The 26,650-nt window shown below is 44.9% G+C and overlaps 1 protein-coding gene and 1 long non-coding RNA gene across 2 annotated transcripts in view; both read left to right on the top strand.

Moving 5' to 3' along the window:
* GAB2 (GRB2 associated binding protein 2) overlaps positions 1–26,650 on the top strand; it is a 148,958-nt gene that overhangs the window by 12,133 nt on the left and 110,175 nt on the right. The gene's annotated exons all lie outside the window — the stretch shown is intronic.
* On the top strand, positions 5,363–7,205 carry LOC309341424. The gene is made up of 2 exons (XR_014156326.1): positions 5,363–5,611; positions 6,831–7,205. It is a non-coding gene; the product is annotated as an uncharacterized lncRNA (long non-coding RNA).

Here is a 26,650-nt window from a genome sequence, read left to right as displayed (position 1 = left end):
CTTCATAAATTGTAGTGCCCAGAATTGGACACAGTACAGTGGTACCTCGGGTTAAGAACTTAATTGGTTCTGGAGGTCCGTTCTTAACCTGAAGCACCACTTCAGCCTCCTGCTAACCAATGGGGCCTCCCGCTGCCCCCGCTGCACAATTTCTGTTCTCATCCTGAAGCAAACTTCTTAACCCGAGGTACTAATTCTGGGTTAGTGGAGTCTGTAACCTGAAGCGTCTGTAATTCGAGGTACCACTGTATTCCAGGTGTGGTCTGCCCAAGGCAGAACAGGGTGGTACTATTATTATCAATGACTTGGATGATGGACTCAAGGGCATCCTGATCAAATTTGCAGATGACACCAAACTGGGAGGGGTGGCTAACACCCCAGAGGACAGGATCACACTTCAAAACGACCTTGACAGATTAGAGAACTGGGCCAAAACAAACAAGATGAATTTTAACAGGGAGAAATGTAAAGTATTGCACTTGGGCAAAAAAAAATGAGAGGCACAAATACAAGATGGGTGACACCTGGCTTGAGAGCAGTACATGTGAAAAGGATCTAGGAGTCTTGGTTGACCACAAACTTGACATGAGCCAACAGTGTGACGCGGCAGCTAAAAAAGCCAATGCAATTCTGGGCTGCATCAATAGGAGTATAGCATCTAGATCAAGGGAAGTAATAGTGCCACTGTATTCTGCTCTGGTCAGACCTCACCTGGAGTACTGTGTCCAGTTCTGGGCACCACAGTTCAAGAAGGACACTGACAAACTGGAACGTGTCCAGAGGAGGGCAACCAAAATGGTCAAAGGCCTGGAAACGATGCCTTATGAAGAACGGCTAAGGGAGCTGGGCATGTTTAGCCTGGAGAAGAGGAGGTTAAGGGGTGATATGATAGCCATGTTCAAATATATAAAAGGATGTCACATAGAGGAGGGAGAAAGGTTGTTTTCTGCTGCTCCAGAGAAGCGGACACGGAGCAATGGATCCAAACTACAAGAAAGAAGATTCCACCTAAACATTAGGAAGAACTTCCTGACAGTAAGAGCTGTTTGACAGTGGAATTTGCTGCCAAGGAGTGTGGTGGAGTCTCCTTCTTTGGAGGTCTTTAAGCAGAGGCTTGACAACCATATGTCAGGAGTGCTCTGATGGTGTTTCCTGCTTGGCAGGGGTTTGGACTCGATGGCCCTTGTGGTCTCTTCCAACTCTATGATTCTATGATTCTTCTTGACCTGGACACTAGACTTCATTGTTGAGAAACCGGCTTCTTCCAAGAAGAGCAAAACTGCCGCATTTCACTCGTCTTCCTTCTAAGATCTCACAATATGGCAACCAGACTCCCCTGTGGAGTGTGCTCTGAAAGCAGCCCGCGCATGAAGTCCCTGTGCACCTGGCCTCACTGAGAAACATATTGCTGACGAGACAGAAGCCGGCAAGCGCCATTGGAGCTGTTCCCATCTACCTGCTGTGATAGATCGCCCAGCCGCACGTGTTTACGAGCCCCGCTTTGCGCTCAAGGAAAGTCATGTTCATTTTTAGCTCTGGATTCGCTGCTCACGATGGGTCATGCTCAGCACTGAGCATGAATGATTTATCTTCCTCCCGAGTCCGAGTGCTCTATAAAAGACATTTAAGGGCATGCAGGAGGAATTTGTACCATGGAGAAAACGTAAAAGGAACCAACCGTTCTCTTAAGGGCAGCTCCAGATTATTATTATTATATATTCGATTTATATACCTCCCTTTTATCAAAAGATCTCAGGGTGGCGTACGACATTAATACAGAACATCAGTGATAAAAGCATAATAAAAAGCCTACTGGCAGACAGCATTTACTGACCTTATTCAGCATTTTTCCTGATTTGCTTGGACAGAGCTGACACAGTGGTTTGTGTACATCTGATATTTACTGAGCATTTGTTCGGATTTGTTTATGGGGCTGGTATATGACAGACGGCATTCACCCTAATTTGCTTTTGGGGTGTTTTACGCACCTTCCCCATAATCATTCATTTGTCCTAGACTTTCCAGCGCATTTTGGGGGCAGGTTTGTTGGGAGTTTTTGCTGCTGTTCTTGATAGTAATTCTTCGGTATCTTTGTTTTCATGTGGAAATCGTTCAGTTTGGTTATGTAGGTTTTGATGTGTTTTATTTACTTTTATGACTGCTTTGCTATGTTTGTAATTATGGAAATATATTCATATTGTAAGCCGCCTTAAGCGTTGTTTTAACTGTGGAAAGGTGGCATACAAGTAAAATGATGATGGTGATCTTCTCCGACACTTTTCAAACCATATCAAAGCCAGTTGTTGTTTTCTAAGTGGATTTGTTGAGCTAACACAGAGACTCTCATTTGTGAAAAAGGAATACACAATGTGATTGACAGGAAGTCTGTAGTGTTGGTACATATGATTTTGGGATACCGTAATTTTTGCTCTATAAGACTCACTTTTTCCCTCCTAAAAAGTAAGGGGAAATGTGTGTGCGTCTTATGGAGCGAATGCAGGCTGCGCAGCTATCCCAGAAGCCAGAACAGTAAGAGGGATTGCTGATTTCACTGTGCAGTGATCCCTCTTGCTGTTCTGGCTTCTGAGATTCAGAATATGTTTTTTCCTTGTTTTCCTCCTCTGAAAACTAGGTGCGTCTTGTGGTCTGGTGCATCTTATAGAGCGAAAAATACGTAGTTTTTTGTCTTTATTTTCTCTTTTTTTCTTTTCTTTTTTCTTTCTTTCTTTAGGTATACATATTTTGTATATAAACTTTGTTTGCCTGTTGAAGTTCATATTATAAAAAGCCATGTAATATAATATGACAATGTATACATATGTAACACAAGAATGTTAATAAAAAGAAAAAAAGAAGAAGAAGAAAAAGGGGGAAAATAGATGCTCCATAGCCAAAATCTGTTGATTAGCCCAATCTAATGCAGAGTTATCTAATCCTTTTTTATGCTACCTAAGACAAAGACCATAAACCACATCATGCACTGGTATAATAATAATAATAATAATAATAATAATAATAATAATAATATTGGCATGCACCATCCTGATTTTTTTTAATGGCATCTGGCTATTGGCCACTTGTGACCATGGATGGTCCAGGATGGCGCTGAACATCTCCACCATTTGGAGGTACTTGCCTGGGGATCTTGACTGCTTTCACACGCTAGCAACACATCCTGCAAAATCCTGTTCGCAATCTTTCCCCTGCCCAATTTCAGGAACCAAAACATCGTGTTGAAAAACACGACTTTCGAGACGTCTGGCCCCCAAAATGGCAACTAGGCGTTCCGTTTTGCCGGCGGTAACCCTGGTTTAAGGAGCCATTTGGCACCTAACTTATATATCTTGAGTTTCTAACACTGGTTTCCTTCCCTAACGAAAACCCTCCCAGTGTGGAGTTTTCTTCCTTTTTAGCTTGGGGGAGGGGAAAAGGCAATTTAAGAGGTGGCAGTTTAAGAGGTGGCACAGCATTGAGAAATTGGGCGGAAAGAACGTTCCTCGCTCTCCTAATGTGAGCATACAGGGATGCTGAATGTTGGAAGATTGAGGACAGGTAAAAGAGCATATTTCTTCATGCAGCGCGTATTTTAAACTATGGGACTTACTCCCCAGGAGGCAGTGACGGCCACCAGCATTTGGCTGCTCCTTAAAAGCAGATGTTATTTATTTACTGCTTTTCTCTGCCACCTTTTATCTCCCAAGGTGCTCAGGGTGGCAGTTGTGGTTCACCCCCTTCCTCATTTAATCTCCAAAACAACCCCTACTCCAAAATCCCACAAACCCCCTAGACGCAATCAAAAAACAATGGGAGAATGACATAGGCTATGGGATTAACCCCACTCAAAGGACCAGAATGTGGTCTAAACCCCCCTTTAAATCCATATCAACGAAAAGAAAAGAACTCACTCTGAAACTTACCCACAGGTGGTACCTAACCATAGCTGTCAACTTTCAGATTTGAAAATAAGGGACCAGCAGCCTCGAAAATAAGGGATCAGTAGCCAAAATAAGGGATTTTCCAGGCACAGGTATGTTCAACTTCTGAGCCCTCCCGAGCCAAAGGCAGAAAGCCCAGCCAGCAGCCAAATGAAGCCTCATCAATAAGGGACAGCAGCAGGACATGGCGCTGGGATAAGGGACTGTCCCGCCAAATAAGGGACGCTTGACAGCTATGTACCTAGCACCAAGAAAACTAGCGCTAATACGCCCAGGAACCTCACCAAAATGCTGGAGAGGATGCACCTCCACAGGCACATACCTCCACAGGTGATGGGAGTGCCCCAAAACCCAACTAATCTGGAGAACCGCCATACGAGAAATATGTAAAATAACTAAGCAAGTATTAGACCTCACCCCAGAATTGGCCCTACTAAACATCTTCCAAGACAACAATGCCCATTTACACCACAAAGCACTCATAACCCACCTACTTTCAGCAGCCGGAAACACCATAACCAGACACTGGAGAGACCTGTCAGGAGTAAGCATGGACCAATGGTACCAAGTAGTATGGGAAACAGCCCTACTAGAAAAATTAACCAATAAACTGAAACTGACACGGGGACAAACAGAAGACACCTTCACCCCGGTATGGCTCCCCTTTATCACATACACAGCCCAACAAGACAATGACAATAATCCACCAACAGCATACAAATCAATATGGCTAACCTGATCCAAAACACCCACCCACCCCACTCACACACGAAAACAAAGATCATCATCACAACCACACCCTAGGCCAACCCCAACCTCTCTCACCACCAAAGAAACACAAGTGAACAGCAGAGAACCTGCAGGAGCAACACTGACACCAAACCCTACATACATTAAGCAAAATAGAAACATCGCCACCCGACCTCACCCTCACCCATTTTCCCCCTACAAATGAAGCGGATTTGTAAAAATGTTACACAGAAAAAATACGAGAGACATTACACATACTTCTGTAAAACAAGAAAATATTCATTAATAATAAAACAACCCTGTCAGACAAATCGGTGGAGGAAAAGGCTATCCGCTCTGAGCCCGGCTTCGGCTGGGGAGGGCGGGATATAAATAAATTATTATTATTACTATTATTATTATTATTATTATTATTATTACTACTACTACAGTGATACCTCGGGTTAAGTACTTAATTTGTTTTGGAGGTCTACAGCACCACTTTAGCTAATGGGGCCTCCTGCTGCTACGGAGCGACCGGAGCACAATTTCTGTTCTCATCCTGAAGCAAAGTTCTAAACCTGAAGCACTATTTCTGGGATAGCGGAGTCTGTAACCTGAAGCGTATGTAACCGGAGGTACCACTATATTATCAATGCTTGGCGGCAGCAATGCTTCTGAAATTGCAGGAGGGGGGCTATTATGTATTCCAGGGGTTGGCAACCTAAGGACGACCTGACGCAAAGAGTTTTGGTTCCTGAGTCCTCCTCAGTTGTGTATTCACCGATTGCACTTGTTGCCTGGTGTGGTGAAATGTCTAAGCGCCCAGTATTTTGGTAACCAAATTCAAATGTTTGGGATGGTGCTGTTGTTCAATAAGAGGAATTCACCTCACAGCTGCAACTGGCGCATGCAGTGAGGCAAAATGGAAGCAAAATGGAGGGCAGGTGATTACATTTCACCCCTTCACAGCGAGGGATGTCTATATTCTTGTTTCCTCACATGTCTGTGGATTTTTACACAATGCAGGGTTTTTCCATCATCTTAACGTCGCCCATCGATTGCCAGCTGGCCTGACCTAAATTCCTGCCCTTTTTATTTCAGGCGATTGGCTTTCAAGCTAGGAATCCATTCTCTGTCTGTCTGTCTGTCTGTCTGTCTGTCTGTCTCTGTTTGCTAGTTAGTTTCTACGTCGGCACGAATTAGCAAAGTAACCTAAGGCAAAAACCTGTCCGTATGTTTACCTCAGGACAAAATTGAATCCGAATTTCCCTTATTCCAGAAGATGCCCTCAAGTGTATGAATAAAAACAATGTTCAATTGTTATTTTAGGATTGTTGTGTGTGTGTGTGTTTTTAGCGATTCCTGTTTTGTATCTTTAAGCTGCCTTGATTCCCGTCCGGGGAAAAGACTGGGTATAAATAAATATATAAGATGGAGGATGGAGAGGCGTGTCAGAGAATTTTTACCTATTGTGAAAAGGTAAAAAAAATTGCATCCATTGCTCTGCCAACCTTTTGCCTCTAGCCCAGCCCTCCCTGGCAGGTGTGGCCCCCAGAAGGTAGCCCAGAAGGGAATTTGGCTCTCAGGCTGAAAAAAGTCCCTCACTGGTGATGAACCAGGAACCCCTGAACCCCTGTCATCGAAATGCAAGAGTATTTGCAAAGAATCCTAGTCCATGTCCCAAACAACCTGTTCTAGGGCTCCTTTCAACTCTACAATGCTGTGGGTCGATGACATATTCCGGCCAGGCAAGAGCACCCAAGAAGGTTGCAAAGTTTGACTGGGGAAGGGAGGAGACAGAGGACCCATTCCTCCTCCTCCGGATTATGTACTCAGTTTGCAAAAGGTCCCTTTAAAATAGGAAGTTGGGAGGCCGCTACTTAGCGCTATAAATAAGTATTTCTTAAAGTTTATTTGCATAAGCGAATGCAAAGGGGTGGTGTTTTTTTAAAGCATCCAGATCCTGTGTTGCGGTGCCCAGAACATTGAGCAAAAGGGCCACATTTTGTTCCTTAAAACTCCGCAACGACGGTACTTTTAGTGTTTGGTCTGTGACTGTAAATAACACTTCCCAGTATGACTAGGGAGCAAATTGGTGATTCTTCCAAAGCTTTCCCTCTCTGTCTCTCTTTCTCCCTTTCTCATTTCTGTTTTGTCTCACAGAGCATGCGGGTGATTCAAACTACACTGACAGCCGTTGTTGATGCTTTTTTGTTTTGTTTTTTTGGCCTTTTTTTCGGAAACAGCCCATGCAGAGGAAGGAATCAATTTGGATAATGAGAGAAATGGTGTATCGGCACACAACAAGAGTTCAGGCTGGCCTGCCAGATCTGCGTGGTGGATGGGAAGGATGAATGAAGCAATTTGGATTAGGAGTTGATTTTAATCTGTTTTCCTCTTCTCTTCAAATCCAGCTCAAAGCAGTTGGGAACGCAGGGCCGAGCAAAAGAATCGGCTACTGAGCCCTAATTAAGCATGTGCACAGTGATGCTTAATGCAATTTCAGTAATCTGGTTTGAATAAAACCATGCTTCTTTCTGTGTGTGTGTTTGTGTGGTCAAGCCAGTAGCTAAAAGGGCTTGGGGCTGATTTATCAGAATGTTTCACCTGCTGTGAGGATAAAGTTTTTCTCCTGCTGGTATCCCCACCCTCCCAAAAAGGCATGTTCGTTTTTGTTTTGTTATCCATCGCTTTCCGCAAAAAAGAATTGTCTCAAGGCAGCTTGCAAGTCTGTAAGATACGAATAACTTGATGTACTTTCACATTAAGAGTCCATAGGGAGATTAAAGTCCATAGGGAGATTAAAAGGAACAAACCACAGCTGTAGGTCAAAATACTTCAAAAGTGAAGTATCATAATAACAATATATGTATTAGCATATGTAATTACTGCTGTTTATTAGAGTTATACAGAATATATAAGACTATATATATATATATATAATCACAGGCATAGGCAAACTTGGCCTCCCAGCTGTTTTGGGACTACAACTCCCATCATCCCTGACCACTGGTCCTGTTAGCTAGGGATGATGGGAGTTGTAGTCCCAAAAAAGCTGGAGGGCAGAGTTTGGCTATGCCTGAGTTAACAAATATCACGTTCTCTTTTTCTTTCTTTTTCTTTTTTCTCTTTATTTTGTATGACAGAAAACTTTAAATAAAACATTAATATGAAAAAAGAAAAGAAAAGAAAATGCCCCCAGAAGTGCTCCTCCATCAGTAAATATCCCGGGGGCAACTCCTATCCACCCCACTGCTAGGTGAAGCCCATAAAATTTATTAGTTTGTGGACATTAGTATTGTTAACTGCTTTGATTATTTTTATAATGTATTTTGTATTTGTTGTATTGTAACTTTATGTAGTGAACTGCCCAGAGACACATCATTCCGAAATCATACCAGAAGCTTGGGTAGATAGAGACGTCTTAGCTTAGTGCCTAAAACCTGACGGATGTTCCTTAGAAGGCTTTTTTGGGAAGCCAGAGTGGCTGGGGCAACCCTGTCAGATGGGTGCCCCATATATATATTTATATTCCGTAAGCGGCTTTTTACCTTAAGTGAAAGCTCAAATACAATGTGGGGAATTCGGGGAAGTGGAATTAAGGGCCACGCGGCTGCAGCCTTAGGAAGAATTTTCATTCATCCCTTTGTTGGGTCATTGGCAAGGCAGTACCATACCGAAGAGCACATTCACCTCTCTCTGTGTGGTCTCTCCTAGGGAAGGAGAACAATCTCGCCTCCCCTTGTCCCTTTAACATTGTGATGGGGAACTTTCCGCCCTCCAGAGGTTGCGAGCTACGGCCACTGTGACCTGTCGCCATCGGCCAAGTTTGCAGGAACTGGGAGTCCCAACAACGTCTAGGGGATTCCAGGTTCCTCTCGCTGATTTTAAAGCAAATTGATCTGCGGGGGAGAGACTCCAGAATTACATTGGGGCAGGAGCACCATTGCTCTCCGGTGCCTGTAGATTAAGCCTCTTGCTTAAACGCACAGGAGCAGGGGGCAGTAAGAAAGTTGGCAGTCTCTATAAATAATTTAGTATGAATTGAAAAAATGTTTAAAAATACTTTCCCAACAAAGTACAAAAAAACAGAGTCCTTTTCGTTGGGGATAATTCAGACGGAAATTCTCAGATGTCGGTTCGAATCCCTGCAACGGGGTGAGCTCCCGTTGCTCAGTCCCGGCTCCTGCCAACCTAGCAGTTTGAAAGCACATCAAAGTGCAAGTAGATAAGTAGGTACCGCTCTGGTGGGGAGGTAAACGGCGTTTCTGTGCGCTGCTCTGGTTCGCCAGAAGCGGCTTAGTCATGCTGGCCACATGACCCGGAAGCTGTACGCCGGCTCCCTCGGCCAATAAAGAGAGATGAGCGCTGCAGCTCCAGAGTCGGTCACAAATGGACCTAATGGTCAGGGGTCCCTTTACCTTTACTGCGGTCCGTGTTTGTTAGTCCCAAAATGGTAAATGAGCGAGGTCACAACGAAAGAAGAATGGCAACTTAAACTGATGGAATATGCGCAGCTTGTGGACCTAACATATAGAATAAGAGAACAAGAAGAACATACATTCAAAGAAGATTGCAAAATGTTTATTGAATATATGGGGGGGGGGGACTGTTTACACTTGAAAATGTTGGCAGCGTTAAGATAAATTCAACAGTGCAAGCAAGTTTTGATGGATGTATTAATGGAATACTGAACGATTTAGTTTATGTAAAATATGCAGGGATTTAGGATATGCAAATTGAACCATGGAAAGAGAAGAAGGGAAGTCATTGACATTTTAAGGTTGTATAATGAATATTTTAAATTGTAAAAGAGAGAACTTAATAAAAATCACACACACACAAAGTTGGCAGTCCCACCTGCCGCCATCTTAAGAGTTCATTCACAGGTCGACCGGTGTGTCTCATTTGAAGCACACTGACCTCTTTAACTTTGACCTTTTTATTATTAGTGGCGTGTTGCTTAATTCAAATGAAGTGGGCAAGGGGGCTTTTGCTCCCAATTCTGTAATTAGGTACTCTGGAGTTAAAAATTAACCTGTAAAAAAAATGAGCTTTTAGGAGTCTTCCCCTCCCCCACTCCCCCGCTTTAAAAGCAATTAAACCACTGAGCTCATAGCCCCCTCCACAACCGCCTTGGCAGCTCGTATTTTGGAAAGTTTTGCATCTCTCTTTTTAACCGTTCGGGATGTAACTTTAGTTCAGAAGGCTAATTGCAACCGTTTCTACTGTAGCCCAGATCCGTAAGCGAGAGTCTTCAGGGACTATCCTCATTTGACTTTTCTCTGCATTCATATTAGAAATAAGCACACGGCGAATTGTGCTTCCCTTTCCTTCGTGTTTCCTTCACCTCTTATTACTGTCGATAAGCTTTTCGAGGATCAAGTTACTGTATTTTTCGCCCTATAGGTCACACTTTTTCCCCTCCAAAAATTAAGGGGAAATGTGTGTGTGTCCTATAGAGCGAATGCAGGCTGCGTGGCTAAGCCCCAAGCCAGAACAGGGAGACAGAGTGCTGCGCAGCGCTCAGTCTCTCTGTTCTAGCTTGGGGTTAGCTACGCAAAGCCTCCGCAGGGCAGCGGGGTGAAGGCACCCCACTGCCCTGCGGAGGCTTCAGAGGCTGCCCCCGAAGCCAGAACAGCAAGACGGAGCGCTGTGCAGTGCTCCGTCTCCCTGTTCTAGCTTGGGGGTGGCTGTGCAAAGCCTCCGCAGGGCAGAAGGGTGCTGCGCTCCGGGGGCTTCAGGCAGCGATCCCCAAGCCCCCGGAGCGCAGTAGGAGTTCCCCCTGCGCTTGGAAGGCTTGCAGATAGCTGCCTGAAGCCTGAAGCGGCTTGTGGATAGTCGCCTGAAGCCTGGAGAGCGAGAGGGGTCGGTGCCTCTCTGGAGAGGCGCAGCACAGTTTTCCCTCTCTGCTTAGCGCCCCTTCAGCGAAGCGGGAGGAGAAATGGAAGGGGCTCCGTTTCTCCTGCCGCTTCGCTGAATGGCGCTAAGCAGAGAGGGGGAGAATTCCCCCCCCCCTGTTATCCGCCTTCTATGGTCCGGTGCGTTCTATAGAGCGAAAAATACGGTAATTCTCTTGGAGCTGACTTTTATCTGTGGGATGTAATCCACTGGGATTGCCTGTTTTGCTAGAGTGAACATGCAAGGAGATGTTGGTCCAGCCGTTCAAACGTCCTGTTACACCTGGCTGGAGCATCCTTCCTAGCATGTGACTAGTAGGTGGGCGTGACTTTTCCAGATCTGGTAAAAGGCCAAGTCACTCAGCAACCTCTCTCTCTTTGATCTTCTTTTTTCGTCCCTCAAACATCCTGATTCACCTGGACTGCACTGCTGGCAGCCAGCCAGCCAGCAGTCTCCCGTATGGGGTAAACCAGTTTGTACATGCTTGTAACTTTTAAGCCTAAAGCCTGCCTTCAGGGATCACACACTGCCCTGCCTGATCGTGAGTAAAACTGCTTTTTGTTACCTATGAATAAGACTGTGGTGTCTTTATTCTTTCAGGAGAGCTCAAAGGGGTCTTACTAGGAATAATAGAACATACAGTGGTACCTTGGTTCTCAAACTTAATCCGTTCCAGAAGTCCATTCCAAAACCAAAAGCGTTCCAAAACCAAGGTGCGCCGCTTTCCCGTAGAAAGTAATGCAAAATGGATTAATCCGTTCCAGACTTTTAAAAACAACCCCTCAAACAGCAACTTAACATGAATTTGATGCATAAAATGAAAGGAATAAACAGTGTACTGCAGTCACACAATCAATCAATTAATCAGTAGCTGAACTGGGTTCCACAGAGTCACAAAAACAAAACAAAAAAGAGCCACAAAAACAAAAATGCAAAATAAATATCAAAGACAGACAGACACCTCAGCATAACGCTCAAAACGGAAGCGTGGCACTCAAAACGGAACACGATCGACTTCTGGAAAAAGTTCGCAAACCGGAACACTTACTTCCGGGTTTGCAGTGTTCAGGTTCCAAGTTGTTCAAGTACCAAGGCGTTTGAGAACCAAGGTACCACTGTGTCTCAATCTGGGCAAGCCAAATTGAATTGCTTGTTGTTTTAAGAGACTCACACGAGTTGGCAGCCAGCTTTCTGCTGCGGAAGATGGGGAATGCACTCTCCTAAGTGAAGAAACTTGCTAGCGCAAGTTAGGAAGGATATTAATGATCAATATATTCTCTCTTGCCACCCTCAACATTCCCACATTACCTGCCTGATGCGTCTGCAGGCATGCATAGGCTCCTTCTGGGGCAGTGAGAGCACCTTTGGTTCCCATCCTGAACACAGCTCTCACCTGTGGCTCCTAGAACCAGCTGCACCATGGGAAACGGCTTCAACTGGCCGGCTAAACCAGGTGAGGGACTTCCTCTGCATGCGAAGATAAAATCTGGCAGATTGAATGGACGAGACCCAATAGTGGATCCATCGGTCAAGGAGGCGGTTTCTGCATGTGCTGTAGAGCAAAGTGAGGGGCTCGTCAAACTGGGAAAGTAGCCCATCTAAGACAAAGGAAAACAGATTCTAAACCTCCTTGCAGGATAGAAAGCAGCAGGGTGGATTTGATTTACCATATTTTTTGACTCACTTTTTCCCTCCTAAAAAGTAAGGGGAAATGTGTGTGCGTCTTATGGAGCGAATGCAGGCTGCGCAGCTATCCCAGAAGCCAGAACAGCAAGAGGGATTGCTGCTTTCACTGCGCAGCGATCCCTCTTGCTGTTCTGGCTTCTGAGATTCAGAATATTTTTTTTCTTGTTTTCCTCCTCCAAAAACTAGGTGCATCTTGTGGACTGGTGCGTCTTATAGAGCGAAAAATATGGTAAATCACTAGTCAGTAAGACTTGATTTAAATCATTTTTTTGCAGAAAGGCTCATTCTTGCCAGCATCATCTTAATATTTACAACCAGAGGAAGGTTTCGTTTTTGGAATAATAACTTTTCAGAGTAGCTTTTGCAGTCATATCAAAAATTACTGATTTGGTTATACTATTAGAAATACATAGACAGATAATTATGAAATTATTGTGAGGTTTAATAAGTTCACTGTTTATATTTGGACAACTTTTCTGCTGTACTTTATTGGAAGGAGAAAAATAACCATTTCCTTCAGAACAGTTTAAACAATTTATTTAACTAAAACAGTAACGTTATAGCATATGTATCCATGCTTGTTAACTGTTGTGGCTAAACAGTTTTTAAAAAAACAACAGGCTGAGTTTTAGCACACCTGAAAAACTTAAAAACAAATCCTTATTTCCTGATGAATAGCCTTTGGACTATCATGTAAATTAAATAGAAAACTATCTATAGAAATATTTTTCCTCCAAAAGCATTTTATTTAAAAAATCCAATTTGAATTTTAAAAAATCCAATTTTTAAAAAACACATTGATTTTTATCCACCCTGGGAAGCAGAGCAGGGAACCGGGCTCCACTTGCACTTAATCCTCTGAAAAAGCTGCTTGTTTGGACACCTAATTTTATAAATATATATATTCATGGGGAAGTTATTTGAGTGGGGGCACCGTCTCTCAAAACATGGCTATTGGCTGCTATTGGAAAACCCAGCCTGTCTTGGATTCTTTTTTTCCCCGGAAGTTGCCTGGATTGGCCATTATCATCATATATGTGTGCATTTGGCAACTCCCTGTCTGGAAATGTTGAGTTGCAACTGCGAACACATCGCTGGAAAAGGATGCTATGGAAAAGTCTTCGGTCAACAAGATCCTGGTTAGACGAGCACTCCTTGACGGCCCTGTATATTTTGAAAGTCTGGTCTGTCCATCCACACTCCTAGAATACAGGCTCCCAAGATCCAAAATAGGATCTAGTGTCCCTGAAAGGTGCAGAGAAACATACCAGGAATTTATTTTGGGTTCTCTGCCTGCTCCAAGATGGGGGAACATCCACAGAACATTAGAGCTATAAAACCCAACTTCAGGTTTCTGAACTTGAAATTTAGATCGTATTGATTAGTTGGGCAGAGTCTCCCAGAACTTCTTAGTAGGCTTTGGGTATCAAAATAGTAGACTTTGATGGGGTCTAGGCAAATGCCTAGTGAGAGATTTTACTTTCTTGGGCTTCATGATCACTGCAGATGGTGAGAGCAGCCACAAAATTATAAGATGCCTGCTTCTTGGGAGTAAAGCAATGACAAACCTAGACAGCATCTTAAAAAGCAGAGACATCACCTTGCCAACAAAGGTCCGTATAGTTAAAGCCATGGTTTTCCCAGTAGTGATGTATGGAAGTGAGAGCTGGACCATAAAGAAGGCTGATCGCCGAAGAATGGATGCTTTTGAATTCTGGTGCTGGAGGAGACTCTTGAGAGTCCCATGGACTGCAAGAAGATCAAACCTCTCCATTCTGAAGGAAATCAGCCCTGAGTGCTCACTGGAAGGACAGATCCTGAAGCTGAGGCTCCGATACTTTGGCCACCTCATGAGAAGAGAAGACTCCCTGGAAAAGACCCTGATGTTGGGAAAGATGGAAGGTGCAAGGAGAAGGGGACAACAGAGGACGAGATGGCTGGACAGTGTTCTCAAAGCTACTAAAATGAGTTTGACCAAACTGTGGGAGGCAGTGGAAGACAGGAGTGCCTGGCGTGCTCTGGTCCAGGGGGTCACGAAGAGTCGGACACGACTAAATGACTAAGCAACAACAGGCAAACGCCAGCCACAGCATGGGTCAGTTAGGTTTTCTTCTTGGAATCCAGCAGAGGCAGAATTTATTCTGGTGCTGAGCGAAGATTTCTTCAAGATCTTTCTGCTGCTGAAATTTCACTTGGTGGAAATGCAAAAGAGGGGAAAGTCTGCCTAGCCCCCTTCTTCAGTTCCTCTTCTAATGTTGGGCAGAGCCAGATGTTGAAAAAAAATTGATTAATTTTTTGTGAGCCACCCTGTGTTCTTTGGATGAAGGGTGGTGTGCAAATTTAATAAATAACAACAACAATAGCATCCAGCTCTCCATCTGCTGTTGAACTGCAGCCCTCAACCTCTGGAGGGCCGCAGGTTCCCCATCCTTATGCTAGATGAAGTCAACCAAGGACTGTCAGCCATCTCTTGCCCATTCTCTCCCTTCTAGGCAGAAAGCCGTATCAGCAAGCCCCTGCTAAACCTGGCGTCGTGACCTCACCAGCATCTCGACTGCTTTCTAAGAACGAGAAGTAATCTAGTTTCCAAGCAACCTCCTATCTCCTATCTCCGCAGGGGAGAGAGAGATGTTGACAGCAGCATGTCAGAGCAGGTTCTCGTATTATTAATTCGTTTCAGCCTTGCAAAGTATTGGGGGGGGGGATTTGCCAGTCGTAGAATTGCAGAGTTGAAAGGGGCCTCAAGGAGCAATCTAGTCCAACCCCCTGCAATGCAGGAATCTCAACTACAGTGGTACCTCGGGTTAAGTACTTAATTCGTTCCGGAGGTCCGTTCTTAACCTGAAACTGTTCTAAACCTGAAGCACCACTTTAGCTAATGGGGCCTCCTGCTGCCACCGCGCTGCCGGAGCACGATTTCTGTTCTCATCCTGAAGCAAAGTTCTTAACCCGAGGTACTATTTCTGGGTTAGCGGAGTCTGTAACCTGAAACGTATGTAACCTGAAGCGTATGTAACCTGAGGTACCACTGTATAGCATCCAACCTCTGCCTAAAAACTTCCAAGGAAGGAGAGTCTATCACCTCCAGAGGGAGACTGTTCATAAGGGAGCTGTTACCAGAGGAAGTGCTCTAAGGGACAGAGAGAGATTATTGGTTTCACCCGTGTTTCCTCCTTCCAGTCATAGCCACTTTTATAAGGGAATTGCTTAATGGATAGTTTGACTTGACCTCTTAGTATGCAGTACGTTTCCGAGCACAATTCAAAATGTTGGTGCTGACCTTTAAAGCCCTAAACGGCCTTGGTCCTGTATACCTGAAGGAGTGTCTCCACCCCCATTGTTCTGCCTGGACACTGAGGTCCAGCGCCGAGGGCCTTCTGGCAGTTCCCTCCCTGTGAGAAGTGAGGTTACAGGGAACCGGGCAGAGGGCCTTTTCGGTAGTGGCGCCTGCCCTGTGGATTGCCTTCCCGCCAGATGTCAAAGAGAAGAACAACTACCAGACTTTTAGAAGACATCTGAAGGCAGCCCTCTTTAGGGAAGCTTTTGATGTTTAACAGACTACTGTATTTTAATACTTTGTAGGAAGCCGCCCAGAGTGGCTGGGGAAACCCAGCCAGATGGGCAGAGTATAATAAATAAATTATTATTATTATTATTATTATTATTATTATTATTATTAGCCTTAAGCGCATGGCAAAAAAATAAATACAATAAGAAAGGGGACAGGCATACAGGGGAAAAGGCTATAGCAGTCCTACCCCCCACTGAACCCAATGTGTTTTGACCATAGGCAATGCTGACTTCAGGCGTGATCCCCGGGATGTAACCGCTTGCATAAGTTGTGGGCTCACTGTATCATTTGCCTTACTGTGTCGCTGCTTTGATCAGGGATTTACTTGTCGAAAATGTGATATGTAAGTAAATTGGCCATGACTTAAAGGAAAACCCAAAACGCACAGAGCCAATTGGGAAGGCTCTGGACCTCAGACTTGATAGATGTGGCTTCATAGATGTTCCTCCTAGCAATAAAACCGCTATCGCATTTGCAAAGCCAAGCAGCGTCCTGTATGGTTTCGAATTGGATGGGGGGGGGGAGAGACGAAGGCATGTTGAGATTTCTGCATTTTCAGGGGGTTGGGCTCGATGACCTTCTGGGGTCCCTTCCAACTCTACAATTCTGTGTGCCAGTCAGTCTTTTGTGCAAGAGGCTCCAAGCGCTCTCCAAAAGCTTTGAACACTTTGCTCCAATCTACGCTCCCCAGAATGCATTTCTTGTTTCCCCCTTTGAGCCTGTTATCCCAGGTTGCTCCCTGACGAGCTGTTTCTTTGGCATTCATCCGGATCTGAATTCGATATCAAAAACGCAACAACAATGAGTCAGAGTCATCGACTATCTATTGAGCACGTGCTCCGATTTGCTTGCAGGGAAACTAGACAATGTTGTTACATCATGCAAATGTTAACCCACACTTCCCAGTGAATTATTATTATTATTATTATTATTATTATTATTATTAATCCCCCACCCATCTGGCTGGGCTTCCCCAGCCACTCTGGGCGGCTTCCAACAAAATATTAAAATACAGTAATGCATCAAACATTAAAAGCTTCCCTAAACAGGGCTGCCTTCAGCCCTGTTGTTATTATTATTAATAATAATACAGTGGTACCTCGGGTTACAGACGCTTCAGGTTACAGACTCCGCTAACCCAGAAATAGTACCTCGGGTTAAGAACTTTACCTCAGGATGAGAACAGAAATCGCGCAGCGGCGGCAGCAGGAGGCCCCATTAGCTAAAGTGGTACCTCAGGTTAAGAACAGTTTCAGGTTAAGAACGGACCTCCAGAACGAATAAAGTTCTTAACCCGAGGTACCACTGTAATAATAATAATAATAATAATAATAATAATAATAATAATATACACCACCCTCAATCTGACAATCTCAGGGCGGTTCACAACATTTTAAGAGTCTAGTTTCCCGAACTTTTAAAACCATTGTTGGCCTTTCCCCCTTCCTTTATTACACACAAGTCTGATTTGCAGAAGGGGAGGGGCAATGGGTTCATTGCATAAGAGCAAAGATCAACTTCAGTCGTGCATTCTGAATTGTATGTCAATGAAACACACACACACACACCCCGACAATGGCTGCAGTTCGGAAGGTTGGCCCCCTCCGCCCTCCAGGTTGCCGTGTCCCAACTTGCTCCCAACCACTTTTCATTTCCATGTCATCCCCCCCCCCCCCGTTAATCGCTGGCAAAGAAAAACGGCGTGCGTGTGGTTTCATTCATTAGAGTGGTTATCCAAGTTAAATTATGAATTCAGGGTGGGGAGGGGGGAGAGAGGGGACGAGGCATGAAGAACAGGTCCTTTCTGTGGGCAGAGTTCATTCAGGAGCCTCTGTTTCTTTGGGGAATGATTGCAGCCAGTTAGCTAATTGGTTTTGGAGGTGGCCTGTCCGTGCTCTGCAGAGGAAATGTCTGTTTTACAGTTTACTATAAAGAGGATGGATTGATAGACAGACAGACAGACAGATTTGGGTAGAATGTTATTATGATGGCTGAAAGCAGCCCTCACCCCCCATGCCATTACAACTTCAGTGTAGAACATCAGTAATAATTTCAAATGGGAAATCCATTATAGTGTCTGCGGGGGGAAGCAATGAAAACATTGGTAGAATATACTCAGATGTTGTCCGTTTCTCACTTAACCGCTTGCCTAGTGCCCTGTGCACAGTTGAATAGTTTTAAATGGATAAGTGAAAGTGGGTTTATGCCCTTAAATGGTTTGTTGTTGTTGTTGTGGTTTCAGAAAAGTTGTCACGCATGATGACTTTGGGAATCACGCAATTCGTTATGCATCTCAGCAAATTGCCACAGAGAACGCAGAGTACAAATGGGGGGGGGAGGGGGGAGAAAGAAATCCAAATAATAAATTCAAAACGACAGGCAAAGTACCAGCAGTTTCAAAACCCAGAGTTCTGAGGGTTGATAATACAATTCCTGGGGCCAGACTATAAATCAGCTTTTCACCAGCCTGTTGGCTTCCAGAGATTTTGGACTCCCATCAGGCATTGCCAGCGTAGCCATATACAGTGGAACCTCTGGTTGTGAATGTGATCCGTGCGGGAGGCACGTTTGCCACCCGCAGCACCGCGTCTACACATGCGCATGTCGCAATTTGGCACTTCTGCGCATGTGCAAAGTGTGACTTAGTGCTCCTGCGCATGCGCGAGTGCCGAAACCCAGAAGTAACCCGTTCCAGTACTTCCGAGTTCAGCGCGGTGCACAACCCGAAATCATGTAACCTGAAGCGTCTGTAACCCGAGGTACCACTGTATGTGAAAATACACATTTTTGTGGGAGAAATTGCTTGCTTGTTAGGAAATTAGCACTAAAACGCTGGTGGGTTTTCATGAGGATTTTTCTTCATTTATTGAACACATGAAAAAATGTGATGAGCTGGAAGACAAGGAAGCCGAAATGGGCAAATTCACCCAACCCTTCACCAGAAACCCTATTTTCCTTGGTCTCATTTTGTGCTTTATTGATTTGGTGCTGCGCACAACACAGGCTCATCTTGGTTCAAGGCAAAATGGGACAACCCCATTTGCAATATAAGCAGGGGATGCATATAATCGCCTTCCCGCCCCCGTTCTGCTCAATACAAGTTCCCTCAGCCAGGAAACATAAAATTCCCTTTATATAGGAAGCGTTTCCTCTTCCTGCCAGGATGTTTGCCTTTATAGCTGCTGCCTTGTGTTTTCCACAGCCTTGTGGGGAAAGAGGGAGCAGATAAAAGGGGTGTCGTCCTCCCACTTTTCAGGCTTTTTTGCAGGAGTCAGCTGACTGGGGTTCCCCACTACTTCAGGAAACTGAACAGGCTGGGCCATGGGGGCAAGAATCAAGATTGCTGCCTCACTCAACCACGATTTAGGGAAATCTGTGTGCTTGCTGACGTCTTAACCCTTATTGTTAAAGTGGCAGATAGAAAGCTCCGAAGCCATCAATTTGATGTCCATTATATTAGTTTTGATTTTCTGTATTCCGCTTCTTAAAAACGAAAACATAACAGCTTGCAGAACAAGTGGGACTTGAAACAACCATAGTAGTTTAGAAGGGTTTACTAACTCTTCTTTGGCGATCGCTCGTAGCCGAGTAAGATTGTCTTCCATAAACACGGTTTTAACAATGAGTCCATAAGTGACTGTGGAGGCCAGTTCTGGATCCACACGTCCTTCCACAGTGGGGACATTGGTTTCCGGGCAGGAGTTGATTATGGTGAGGGTTTGCCAAGCGTGCCTTCCTCTTAATACGTTTCTCTCTTTCGTCCTGAGTTCAAGTGTCTTCAAAGCCCATGATACCTTTGGTAAAGGCTGCTCTCCAATTGGAGTGCTTGCAGGCTGGTGTTTCCCAATTGTTGGTGTTTATACTACATTTTTTAAGATTTGCCTTGAGACAGTCTTTAAACCTCTTTTGTTGACTACCAGCATTACGCTTTCCATTTTTAAGTTCAGAATAGAGTACAGTGGTGCCTCACAAGACGAAATTAATCCGTTCCATGAGGCTCTTCGTATAGCGGTTTTTTCGTCTTGCAAAGCAAGCCCATTGACAGCTTAGCGGATTAGCGCTATTAGCGGTTTAGCGGCTTTTAGCGGATCAGCTGATAAGCGGCTTAGGGCTTAGGAAAAGGGGAAAAAACCCCGCAGGAACTCGCAAGACATTTTCATCTTGCAAAGCAAGCCCATAGGGAAATTCGTTTTGCGAAGCGCCTCCAAAACGGAAAACCCTTTCGTCTAGCGGGTTTTCCGTCTTGCAAGGCGTTCATCTTGCGGGGCACCACTGTAGTTGCTTTGGAAGACGATAATCAGGCATCCGCACAACATGGCCAGTCCAACGAAGATGATGTTGAAGAATCATTGCTTCAACACTGGTGATCTTTGCTTCTTCCAGTACACTGATATTAGTTTGCCTGTCTTCCCAAGTGATGTGTAGACATTGTTGATGCCCACAAAGAGTAATTTAGTACAGTGTTTCATTGTCAAATAGAAATCAACCATGAACAGCTTCTCTCTAAAGTATCCCCTCTCTTCCAGGGATTTAAGGGTGTAGAAAGTGGTATTTTACTGAATCAGGTCATTGTTCCCATGTATGGCAGTATTGCTCACATTCACCATCATTCCCAGGGTTCCTCTCTCAGTCCTACCTAGAAATGGTGTGATTAGAACCTGGGACTTTGTGAATGCAAAGCAGATCCTCTACCCACCTACAATCCCTATGATCCTGTCATCTGACCTCCCCGCAAACTGGAGAAGGGGGATAAATTCAATTCAGGGTTGAACCTACAAAATTTGCAATTTCTAGAACCGAAAACACAACCCCATCCTTTAAACGTCACACTTCTCTGGGCCGTGCTGTTCTCCAGCCAAGTAATTTTTACAAAAATGCATATTTAAGTGAAAACAGCATACAAAAAAACTGCATTGCATCCGGGGGAATCTTTTGGCAAAAATGGGTGTGTTTGGCAGATGTGCATGTAAGAATGTGCGAATTCGGAGAAATTTGCACTCGGATGCTGAGGAATTTTATCACAATTCAATGTGGAGCTTAAGACTAGAAAAATCAGAAATGGGGAGGAACATACAGAGATCCACCCGTCGTAGAATCACAGAATTGTAGAGTTGGAAAGATCCCCAATGCTCACCTAGATCAGGCTTCCTCAGCCTCGACCTTCCAGATGTTTTTGGCCTACAACTCCCATGATCCCTAGCTAGCAGGACCAATGGTCAGGGATGATGGGAATTGTAGTCTCAAAACATCTGGAGGGCCGAGGTTGAGGAAGCCTGACCTAGATCAACTCCCTGCCATGTGAGAATCTCAGCTAAATAATCCTGGACAGGTGGCCGTCCCTACTGCAGACTTGGTGCAAACAAATCAGGAGGAATACTCAACAAACAGGTCATCTGGAAGCAACCTCAGTTCCTCTTTTTACCTTTTTTAAAAACCACCTGGCGAGTTGAAAGGTTCAAAGAGCCATCTGCTTTTGGCTTGGTGTGAGTGGCAATGAGCGAGGCATTTCTCAATTCACAACTGAAAATGAGTCACCGGGTGCAGTTCAACAACAATACTCCCTGGAAAGGCGGTAGCTGGGGGTGAGAGGCAGAATATGCGTAGAAATGATGTTCTTTGCAAGATTTGTGGTAAGATGGACTCTTCCTTCATCCAGCCGCCTCTTGCTAGTCTTCCCAATGCTCTCCAGGTGTGGGGCCTGTGTTCTCATCCTTAAAGAGAGGGACAAACAGATGAAATTTGGGAGCGGGATGGAAGAGAGAAAAAATAACAAGGAAGAATCCAGGAAAATAGTCCGGGACGGTATTTGTGTGTTTCTTAAGTGTCTAAGAAAAGATTTCCTGCAAGCCCTGAAGAAGGAGGAAAAGCTTTGCCTAAATATAAACAGGTTATTCTGTGGAAGTGTTAGATGGTTCCTGTGGAAAAGAGTCTGGTTTGATAGCCAGTTGACGGGGGTCCACGCTCAAGGGCAGGCCCCACGCAGCCTCCTTTCGCTGCAATAGTATGAGATGGATCGATCCAGAAATAAGCAGGCTTTTCCTTCTCCTTTGTTTCCAAGTCTCCATTTATTGAATGCGAGTAGATGCCTGTCAAAAGATGTGAGAGGCGAGATAAATTGGAGTTCTGTGACTTCGTTTGGTCATAGCGCTAAACTAGGATTTAGCATCTCCCCTCTCCTCCTCCTCGGGTGAAGCTGTGAGGAAGAGATTGGAAGTGTTCCCTTTTCCCCCTTAACCACAGCTTAGCGTTATATCCGAACCCAGACAAGCAGCTGTTCGTCTTAACTGCGGTTCAGGGAAGTAAGCCAGCGTCAAACTGTGGTTTTGCAAAGTTGGGTTGTTACAGTAAACCGTGGTCAGTTGCCATTTAGGGTTGAGGTGTAACACTAAACCGCAGCAAAGCGAAAGCAGAATTGAAAGAGTCCTGTCACCTTGATGTGGTCTTGAGGGAAAAGGAGACATGGAAGCCCACGGGTTTTGTATGAAACATCGCAGCAAAGGCCTGTGGTCCTCCAGATGTTGGGATCCAACCACCTCTGGAAGGTTACCCATCTCTGCGCTAAACAAAAACGTAGCATTACACCCAATCCAGGCCAGTAGTTTTTGTGTTTCTCACAGAGCTTTAAAAGCCTCTGGTTCCCAGTAGGACCATGAAAGGCAAGTCAGAATCATCTTCCTGCCGTTCTTCATATTTGTAGCTCCTCAGATAGAAACACCGGGGATATTTCTCTGGCATACAGTGGTACCTCAGGTTAAGTACTTAATTCGTTCCGGAGGTCCGTACTTAACCTGAAACTTAATCATCATTTGCTCCGATTCAGCAGTAAACGGTGGGTTTTCGGGGGGTGGGGCGGCAGAAGTGTTGGATGAGCCGTAAAGGTAAAGGGACCCCTGACCATTAGGTCCAGTCGTGGACGACTCTGGGGTTGTGGCGCTCATCTCGCTTTATTGGCCGAGGGAGCCGGTGTACAGCTTCCAGGTCATGTGGCCAGCATGACTAAGCCGCTTCTGGTGAACCAGAGCAGCATACGGAAACGCCGTTTACCTTCCCACCAGAGTGGTACCTATTTATCTACTTGCACTTTGACGTGCTTTCGAACTGCTAGGTTGGCAGGAGCAGGGACTGAGCAATGGGAGCTCACCCCGTCACGGGGATTCGAACCGCCGACCTTCTGATTGGCAAGCCCTAGGCTCTGTGGTTTAACCCACAGGGCTACCCACGTCCCCTTGGATGAGCCCTAAACCCCCCTTTTTTACCATTTCTGCAACTGGTTGGATGTCTTGCTCCTTTAGGGGGTCATTGCTTCCCCTCCTTCCACACCTAAACCTACAAGCTCTAATTTTATCTCTGCCAATTCCTGAGCGGTGAAAGGGAGATGATGAGGCCAGCAAACGTGTCTTCCCTGCCTATGAATATTTCACCGGCACGATCGCCCAAGGTTACCTTAGCGGTAAGACGGACAGCGCTGCCTCCCTGGGAATTTGCGAGATTTTTAAAAAACGAATTATTAAGCGTTTCCGCGAAGCTGCTCCATTCATTGTCGGGCCGGCGAGTGGTTTTGCCGTTGCCGTGGCAACGGCTACAGTTGCGCGGTGGGGATTTTGAAAAGCTTCCACCCGTTAATTAAGGAGCACTTTTTTCATGGGGGGGGGGAGGAGAGAGAATCCTTTTCACCATGCAGAGAGAAAGCTCGTAATTTTAGACGCCTTCCGGTAATTATTTGGACACAAAGGTCACCTCTTATAGGGTGCTTGGGACGGAAGATAAAAGTTTTCAACCTTCTGAGACAATTTTAATTAAAAGTTTTGCCCTCCAGTACCCAGAAACCCATTATTATTATTATTATTATTATTAATTATTATTATTATTATTATTATTATTAATATTTTAAGGACTCATTTTGTTTTTCCCCTTTATGTGTACGCACTTCTATTTAAAAATAAACTCTGATGGGAAGGTCATCATCCACCTCCTCTGTGTTTGTTTTGGCCTGGGATGCCATTCCACGTTCCTAGAAAAGTTCCCTAGGCCTTTTTAAAAACTCTCAGGGAATGTTGTGGGTGCAAATGCCTTGGACCCCCTCCAGCTTGTGCAGAAAGTCCCCTCAAAGGATAGGCTCAAGATCGCTTAAGATTTGGGACCCCCCCCCAACAACTTTCATTTCTTTCCTTAGTCCTTGGTAGTTCCAGAATTAGAAGTATAGATTTCTTTTTTCCATTCCGGGATTAGGTTTGGGAGTTGTAGGCCCTGTGCGTGTAGGAGTAGGGATGAATGGATCTGACCACTGTGGTTTCTCTCAGTTTTTTTTTTTTTTAATTTTTCCAGCCTAATTTCAGTTTGCCATTTTTCCACCTCCGTGTGTGCATTTTTTTTTAAAGTCCTTGTGGAAAAAAATCCATCGGCCTCTGAATGAGCATTGCTTCCCCTGTACAAATTTTTGCATGCAGTTTCCCCCTGTATCTTGCGACATATGCACATTTAACTTCTGCACATTCAGCTTTATGGTTTGGGCACCCAACAAAAAAATAAAAAGGGGATGGAAAGGGGGCAGAGCATCCAGGGGGAGGAGAGACACTGACAATCCCACCCACCATCAAAGTCAATGTGTTTTGACTATACACAGTTTTGGTTTTATGCGTTATCCCCAGAAAGCAGCCTCAGCGTACATTGAGAGTTGTGTGTATAATGCATTTTGTACGATACAGTGGTACCTCGCACAATACAGAGTGCCTCGTAAGACAAAAAACTCGCAAGACGAAAGAGTTTTTCATTTTTTGAGTTGCTTCGCAAGACGAATTTCCCTATGGGCTTGCTTCGCAAGACAGAAATGTCTTGCAAATTTGTTTCCTTTTTCTTAAAACCGTTAATCCTATGGGAATCCGTGCTTCGCAAGACGAAAAATTCGCAAGACGAAAAAACTCGCGGAACGAATTAATTTCGTCTTGCGAGGCACCACTGTATTTCTACATATGTACCTGCAAACACCATTTAAACCTCTGGAAACCCTTTAAAAAACCAAAAAATCCACCCAACTCCACCACAATTGCTCTCTGCAAACCACCTCTCTAAAACTCCAACTCTTCTCTGGACTCAAAGGCTGTTGCAAAGGTTTCTGAGATTGTGAGATGCTGTTTTTGTGCCGTTTGCGGGTTTGCAGCGATGCGCAAGTGTGTGGTCGCGCATGCCTTGAATGTGCATGGGGAGTTGTCTGTAATTTTAGATGGAAGTACTGATGGCTATTGTTTTTATTTTTACTCGTATGTTGTTTAATTGATTTATAAAATACTGAGGTAAAGGACCCTTGGACAGTTAAGTCCAGTCAAAGGCAACTCTGGGGTTGCAGCGCTCATCTCGCTTTCAGGCCAAGGGAGCCGGCGTTTGTCCACAGACAGCTTTCCGGGTCATGTGGCTAACATGACTAAACCGCTTTTGGTGCAACAGGACACCATGATGGAAACCAGAGTGCATGGAAACGCCGTTTAACTTCCCGCTGCAGCGGTACCTATTTATCTACTTCCACTGGCATGCTTTCGAACTGCTAGGTTGGCAAAAGCTGGGACAGAGCAACGGGAGCTCACCCCGTCACGGGGATTCAAACCACCTTCTGATCGGCAAGCCCAAGAGGCGCAGTGGTTTAGACCACAGCGCCACCCACGTGATTGCATTCTCATTGTGAGTTGACAGCCTGTCTTGTGTGTTGTCGCTGCATGTGTGTTTTCTGTCCTTTATTTTAAAAAAACAAACCTGTTTTTCCCCCTTCCTTGTTAGGTTTGACACTTAAATAGTAAATACAGTGGTGCCTCGCAAGACAAAATTAATTCATTCCGTGAGTCTCTTCGTCTTGCGGTTTTTTCGTCTTGCGAAGCACCCCTATTAGCGGATTAGCGCTATTAGCGGCTTAGCGGCTATTAGTGACTAAGCGGCTATTAGCGGCTTAGAAAAAGGGGGGGAAAGGGAAAAAACTCGCAAGACTCACAAGACGTTTTCTTCTTGCAAAGCAAGCCCATAGGGAAATTCGTCTTGCGAAGCGCCTCGAAAAACGGAAAACCATTTCGTCTAGCGAGTTTTTCGTCTTGCGAGGCATTCGTCTTGCGGGGTCACCACTGTACTGAAAAGAAGGTGGAATTGCCAATGAAATCTAGCAAAACACAGTCTGGGGTTCAGCAGCCCTATGTGAGTCTTTGGCCACCCTGAACCCCTGAACTCAGTCTCTTGGGTAGTGGGCTTGTTCACTAATTGTCTTCCTCGCTTAAAGGGAGAGAAGGAGGGGAGGCCTTGTGTCAAATGGATGATGTTTGATTCATTTCCTGGCTCTTTCTTCCTGAAGATAAAAAGCTACCCATCTACCTGTTTTCTGCCAATTCGGAACAGGCTCTCAAAAGCAGGAGCCGGTTCGTACGAGACAGGCATCGCAGGTGTGCGTGTGTATTAGGAAGATGTTTTCTTGCTGGATGACAATAACCTACCTGCAGTTTAGTCCAGGAGAAATTTCACCCCTCCGTTCTCCATTGTGAACACACTCCAGATAGATGCAGTTGTTAGCAGAGTGACTGGAATAAAGCAGATGGGAGTCCGGAAAGGAAAGAAGTTTGTATTGCATTACAGAGGTAAACAGAACAAAAATACCATAAAATACAGTGGTACCTCGGGTTACATACGCTTCAGGTTACATATGCTTCAGGTTACAGACTCCGCTAACCCAGAAATATTACCTCAGGTTAAGAACTTTGCTTCAGGATGAGAACAGAAATAGTGCTCCAGTGGCGCGGCAGTAGCTGGAAGCCCCATTAGCTAAAGTGGTGCTTCAGGTTAAGAACAGTTTCAG

This window comes from Podarcis erhardii (genome assembly GCF_964252035.2).
Source record: "Podarcis erhardii genome assembly, chromosome: 4".
Classification (NCBI taxonomy): Eukaryota; Metazoa; Chordata; class Lepidosauria; order Squamata; family Lacertidae; genus Podarcis; species Podarcis erhardii.
This window is presented reverse-complemented; position numbering and strand designations above follow the sequence as displayed.